This window comes from Salvelinus sp. IW2-2015, unplaced genomic scaffold, assembly GCF_002910315.2.
Source record: "Salvelinus sp. IW2-2015 unplaced genomic scaffold, ASM291031v2 Un_scaffold4783, whole genome shotgun sequence".
NCBI lineage: Eukaryota > Metazoa > Chordata > Actinopteri > Salmoniformes > Salmonidae > Salvelinus > Salvelinus sp. IW2-2015.
The window spans coordinates 1-6,624 of NW_019946052.1; the positions used below are offsets into that span (position 1 = coordinate 1).

The 6,624-nt window shown below is 47.6% G+C and overlaps 1 long non-coding RNA gene and 1 pseudogene across 9 annotated transcripts; both read left to right on the forward strand.

Annotated features, from left to right (window-relative positions):
* Positions 1-21: 21 nt before the first annotated feature.
* Positions 22-6,624, forward strand: part of LOC112077641 (ubiquitin thioesterase zranb1-B-like) — a 10,043-nt pseudogene continuing 3,440 nt past the window's right edge.
* On the forward strand, positions 2,117-4,053 carry LOC112077640 (uncharacterized). 9 transcript variants are annotated; one of them, XR_011478217.1, is made up of 5 exons: positions 2,117-2,146; positions 2,579-2,634; positions 2,705-2,743; positions 2,943-2,980; positions 3,143-3,195. It is a non-coding gene; the product is annotated as an uncharacterized lncRNA (long non-coding RNA). The 9 variants fall into 9 exon arrangements; XR_011478222.1 differs by lacking the exons at positions 2,117-2,146; positions 2,705-2,743; positions 3,143-3,195 and adding exons at positions 2,240-2,277; positions 3,883-3,905; positions 4,026-4,053; XR_011478221.1 differs by lacking the exon at positions 2,117-2,146 and adding an exon at positions 2,240-2,277.

Genomic DNA, 6,624 nt, shown 5'->3' on the forward strand with positions numbered 1-6,624 from the left:
GTACACTCGTTTTCCAAGGTGATGGAAGAAACGTTAGGTTACACTCGTTTCCAAGGTGAGTGGAGAAACGTTTAGGTTACACTCGTTTTCCAAGGGGTGGAGAAAACGTTAGGCTACACTCGTTTCCAAGGTGAGTGGAAGAAACGTTAGGTTACACTCGTTTCCAAGGTGAGTGGAGCGGAGAAACGTTAGGTTACACTCGTTTCCAAGGGTGAGTGGAGAAACGTTAGGGCTACACTCGTTTCCAAGGTGAGTGGAGCGGAAGAAACGTTAGTTACACTCGTTTTCCAAGGTGAGTGCGAGAAACGTTAGGTTACACTCGTTTCCAAGGTGAGTGGAGAAACGTTAGGCTACACTCGTTTCAAAGTGAGCGGAGAAACGTTAGGCTACACTCGTTTCCAAGGTGAGCGGTAGAAACGTTAGGCTACACTCGTTTCCAAGGTGAGCGGAGAAACGTTTAGGCTTTACACTCGTTCCAAGTGAGGGAGAAACGTTAGGCTACACTCGTTTTCCAAGGTGAGTGGAGAAAACGTTAGCTACACTCGTTTCCAAGGTAAGGGAGAAACGTAGGCTTTACACTCGTTTCCAAGGTGAGTGGAGAAACGTTTAGGCTAAACACTCGTTTCCAGTGAGTGGAGAAACGTTAGGTTACACTCGTTCAAAGTGAGTGGAGAAACGTTAGGGCTAACTCGTTTCCAAGGTGAGTGGAGAAACGTTAAGGCTACACTCGTTTCCAAGAGTGAGTTGGAGAAACGTAGGCTACACTCGTTTCCAAGGTGAGTGAGTGGAGAAACGTTAGGATACCACTCGTTTCCAAGGTGAGCGGAGAAACGTAGGTTACAACTCGTTTCCAAGTGTTGAGTGGAGAAACGTTAGGCTACACTCGTTTCCAAGGATGAGTGGACAGAAACGTTTAGGCTTACACTCGTTTCCAAGGTGAGTGGAGAAAACGTCAGGTTAACTCGTTTCCAAGTGAAGTGGAGAAACGTTAGGCTACACTCGTTTTCCAAGGTGAAGTGGAGAAACGTTTAGGCTACACTCGTTTCCAAGGTGAGCGGAGAAACGTTAGGTTACACCGTTTCCAAGGTGGTGGAGAAACGTTAGGCTACACCTCGTTTCCAAGCGTGAGTGGAGAAACGTTAGGTTACACTCGTTTCCAAGGTTGAGTGAGAAACGTTAGGCTTACACTCGTTCCAAGGTGAGTTGGAAAACCGTTTAGGCTACACTCGTTTCCAAGGTGAGTTAGCGGCAGAATTATTATCTTGAGAGTCTATTGTGATAATACGAGGTTTAACATAGCCGCTTTACAAGGACCCGACACTTCAGTCTTCCAAGCATAGGAGTGGGTGGCAGGATTTTAACAACCGGATCCTGCATGAAAACAATCACGCCAAAATTGTGTTCTTTTAATTTAGACCAGAGGAAGCTGTAGATTAAGACGTGTGTGTTGTTATCAGACCAACGAAAGCTGTATCATGAGGTGTTGTGTGTCGTGTTTTGCGTGTGTGGCGCGCCTAAGCTGAGCCTACATAAAAGGAAACTATATAGGAACAAACATAATTAGCCCATAGCAGAGTTGTATGTTTGTTGTTGGGCACGAGGGGCCCAGGAGTGGGGGTTGCCATGGGTCGCTGAGGTAAACATTTAAAAACAAAATATACCCATAGCAGAGTTGTATGTTGGGTTGTGGGCACGAGGCCCAGGAGTGGGGTTGCCATGGTCGCTGGGTTAACATCCAAAACAACATAGCTGTCCATGTAAATTCCATTTCCTTCAAACCAGACTACAGTTAATAGAAAGGCTCGAGGAACACGAGATCATGAAAAGACCACTCAAGGACCTCGTTGGGAATAAGGTTTTCATTTTGCTATTATTTGGGTATCAAATAAAATTTTAAATAAAATCAAACTTTTTATGTGTAGACTTTACCGTGTTAATGGCTACTTACGGAGTCTTTCCCAAACATTGCAGTAAAAAAGTAAGAAAATGAGGCAAATTGATTAAAAAAAAATTGTTAACACAATAACAATAACGAGGCTATGTACAGCTCTATTATAGAAGGAGAAGCCGTACCAAGTCAGGGACTGGAGTATGAGGTAGTAGTGAAGTCGGTTATTGTACTGGGGTACGAGGTAGTGGTGAGTCGGTGTACTGGTGGATAAGGTAGTAGTGATGTCAGTATGTACTGGGTTACGAGGTAGTAGTGAGTCGCGAAGTACTGGGATACGTATGTAGTAGTTGAGTCGGGTACTGGTGGTACGAGGTAGTAGTGATCGGGTATGGGTACGAGTAGTAGTGAAGTCGTGGGGGACGGTTACGGGGTATTGAGTAGTAGGTGAGTCGGTCTTGTACTGGGTACGAGGTAGTAGTTTAGCGGTGTTTTTACGAGGGTAGAGTTGAGTCGGGAGTACTGGGTACAGCAGTGGTTAGTAGTGAGTCGGAAGTACGGTTGTACGAGGTAGTAGTTGATTCTGGGTACTGGGGTACGAGGTGGTAAGTTGAGTTGGGGTTCGAGGAGGAGACGAGTAAATGAGTCAGTGTACTGGGGTACGAGGGACCGAAGGTAGTAATGAGTCAGCTGTACTGGGGTACGAGGTAGTAGTGAGTCGGTGTACTGGGGTACGAGGGGACGAGGTTTGTAGTGAGTCAGTGTTACTGGGTTACGATGGTATAGTGAGTCGGTGTACTGGGGTACGGGGGAGAGTTTGTAGTGAGTCAGTGTACTGGGGTACGAGGGGACGAGGTAGTAATGAGTCAGTGTTACTGGGGTACGGAGGTAGTTAGTAGTCGGTTGTACTGGGGTCGAGGTAGTAGTGATCTGGGTATGGGGACGAGGTAGTAGTGAGGGATACTGGGTACACGGGTGATGGGGTAGCAAGTTACAAAGACAAGAAACTCGTAAGGACTAGTACCTTCTAGACAAATTGCGCAACTATAACGAGGTAGTAATGAGTCAGTGTACTGGGGTACGAGGGACGAGGTAGGTAATGAGTCCAGTGTACTGGGCGTACGAGGTAGTAATGAGTTCAGGTGTACTGGGTACGAGGTAGTAGTTGAGTCGGTGACTGGGTGTAACGAGGTAGTAGTGGAGTCGTTTGTACTGGGGTCGGGGTTAGTAGTGAGTCGGTGTATCGAGGTATAGTGAGTCGGTGTACTAGGGTACGAGGTAGTAGTGAGTCGGATGACTGGGATACGGAGGTAGTAGTGAGCAGGGTACTGCGGGTAGTTAGTGAGTCATGTACTGGGTACGAGGTAGTAGTGAGTCGGTCTTTACTGGGTTACGAGGTAGTAGTGAGTCGGTACAGTAGGGTGTGTATCTGTACGGGTACGAGGTAGTAGTGAGTCGGTTGTACTGGTGGTACGAGTTTAGAGTTGGTCGGTATTATTTGTTTATGTTTATTTTCTTTGGTTTTGTTTTGGTACCTGTTTCGAGAGTTAGTAATTGATCGTGTTCGTATGACGTGAATAGTCTTGGGTACTGGTAGGAGGACAAGGTATAATGAGTCAGGTGTACTGGAGTATGAGCGGTAGTAGTGAGTCTGGGTACTGGGGTACGGAGAGTAGTTACGTGAGTCAGTGTACCAATGGAGGTACGAGGTAGTAGTGAGCTGGGTACTGGGGGTACGAGGTAGTAGTGGAGTACGGTTTACTGGGGTACGAGGTAGTTAGTGAGTCGGTATGTACTGGGTACGAAGGTAGTAGTGAGTCTGGGGGTACTGGGGACGGAGGTAAGTAGTGAGTCTGGGTACTGGGGTCGAGGGTGTAGTTGAGTCGGTTGTACTGGGGTACGAGGTAGTAGTGAGTCGTGTATGACTAGTAGTGGTCGGTGTACTGGGGTACGGGGTAGTAGTGAGTCGGAAGTAACTGGGAACGAGGTAGTAGTGAGTCGGGGTTACTGGGTAGTAGTGAGTCAGTGTACCTGGGTACGAGTAGTAGTTCGTCGTTGTTACTGGGGTACAGAGGTAGAGTGAGTCGGGTACTAGGTACGGAAGTATAGTGGTCGGTTGACGTACTGGGGGTACGAGGTTAGTAGTGAGTCGGTGTACTGGGGTAACGAGTGTAATGGAGTCGTTGTTGTACTGGGTACTGAGTAGTAATAGTCAGTGTAACTGGGTACGAGGGACAAGGTTAGTGGGGTACGAGGTAGTAGTGAGTTGGGTACGAGGTATTAGTGAGTTGGGGTACGAGGTAGTAGTGAGTGCGGGTACGAGTAGTAGTGAGTCGGGTTGTACTGGGGTACGAGGGTAGTAGTCTGCACTCTGCCCAAGCCCTAATATCTCGACGGCCTGTCCAATCGAGGTAGTAGTGAGTTGGGGTACGAGGTAGTAGTGAGTTGGGGTACGAGGGTAGTAGTGAGTCGGTATTACGGGGTACGAGGTAGTAGTGAGTTGGGTACGACGGTAGTAGTGAGTTGGGGTACGAGGTATATGAGTTGGGGTACAGGTAATATAGTGAGTGTGTGGGTACGAGGTGTAGTGAGCTGTGTACTGGGTACGAGGTTAGTAGTAGATGTTGGGGTACGAGGTAGTTGGGGTGATAGATTTTAGTTACTATGTACAGTTAGGTAGGAGAGAAAGACACAAAGTCTGGTAACCATTTGATTAACTGTTCAGCAGTCTAATGGCTTTGGGTAGAAGCTGTTCAAGGAGCCTTTTGGACCTAGACTCAACGACTCGGTACGCTTGCCGTGGGCAACAGAGGGAACAGACTCGTGACTTGGGTGGCTGGAGTCTTTGACTCCCGCGGTATAGAGGTCCTGAATGGCTGAGACCTCAGGCATGTCATGGGACGTACACACCATCCTCTGTAGCGCCTTGCGTCGGATGCCGAGCAGTTGCCCTACCAGGCGGTGATGCAGCCAGTCAAATATACTCTCAATGGTTCAGCTGTAGAACTTCATTGAGGATCTGAGGGCCCATGACAAATCTTTTCAGCCTTCGAGATGTGGTTCCGTGTCTGAGACTGACCTCTGTCTCTTCTACCCTCGTCCTCTAGATGTTTCTGTCTGAGACTGACCTCTGTCTCTCTACCGCTCGTCTCTAGGTGTGTTTCTGTCTGAGGACTGACCTTCTGTCTCTTACCGCTCGTCCTCTAGGTGTGTTTCTGTCTGAGACTGACCTCTGTCTCTCTACCGCTCGTCCTCTAGGTGTGTTTCTGTCTGAGACTGACCTCTGTCTCTCTACCTGTACAGGTGTGTACCTGTCTGAGACTGACCTGTGTCTCTCTACCTGTACAGGTGTGTACCTGCCCCTATTGTGGGAGCAGAGCTTCTGTTGGAAGAGTCCCATCGCCCTGGGTTACACACGTGGACACTTCTCTGCCCTGGTCGCCATGGAGAACGACGGCTACGACAATCGCGGCGCGGGCGCCAACCTCAACACTGACGACGACGTCACCGTAACCTTCCTGCCGCTGGTGGACAGCGAGAGAAAACTGCTGCACGTACATTTTCTGTCTGCACAAGAGGTAACATGAACTCTAATTAGCCTATAATAATGTCCCACGCCCCCCCAGAGGAAGAATCTAATTACATAATACTAAAATCCATCTGTTTAAACTAGAAATGGGTTTTTTCGGGGGCGTCTCAACCCGCCGATATCGCCCTTCCGCGTCTACAGTGAAAAGTGGGCGAGCTAGAGCTCTCAAAAAACGTCTGTAGCGTCCGACCGGTTTGGACTAGAGAAGTATCATGACCACTCTATTGAAAGATGAGACTGACCAGGTGAATCATTCACCAGGTGAATCCAGGTGAATCCAGGTGAATCCAGGTGAAAGCTATGATCCCTTATGGAGGTTAAATCCACTTCAATCCGTGTAGATGAAGGGAAGGAGACGGGTTAAACAAGGATTGTTAGACCTTGAGACATGGATTGTGTATGTGTGCCATTCAGAGGGTGACTGGGCAAGACAAAATATTTGTAAGTACCTTTTGAACAGGGTAGGGTAGTAGGTGCCTTTGAACAGGGTATGGTAGTAGGTGCCAGGTACACCGGTTTGAGTCAAGAACTGCAACGCTGCTGGGTTTTTCACGCTCAACAGTTTCCCGTGTGTATCAAGAATGGTTCACCACCCAAAGGACATCCAGCCAACTTGACACCACTGTGGGAAGCATTGGGGTCAACATGGACCAGCATCCCTGTGGAACGCTTTCGACACCTTGTAGAGTCCATGCGCCGATGAATTGAGGCTGTTCTGAGGGAAAACGGGGGGGGGGGGTGCAACTCAATATTAGGAAGGTGTTCAATGTTTTGTACACTCAGTGTGTATCTAAAACAATTGTCATTTTTATTTACAATCCCCTTATCTAAACGGTTTACTCATTCAAATAGCTCTTATCAAATAGCTCTTATCAAACAGCTCTTATCAACAGCTCTTATCAATAGCTCTTATCAATAGCTCTTATCAATAGTTCTTATCAAATAGCTCTTATCAATAGCTCTTATCAATAGCTCTTATCAATAGCTCTTATCAAAAATAGAGCCAAGTAGCCAAACAGAAGCTCGTTGCAGTTTGGAAATAGAGCCAAGTAGCCAAACAGAAGCTCGTTGGCAGTTTTGGAAATAGAGCCAAGTAGCCAAACAGAAGCTCGTTGGCAGTTTGGAAATAGAGCCAAGTAGCCAAACA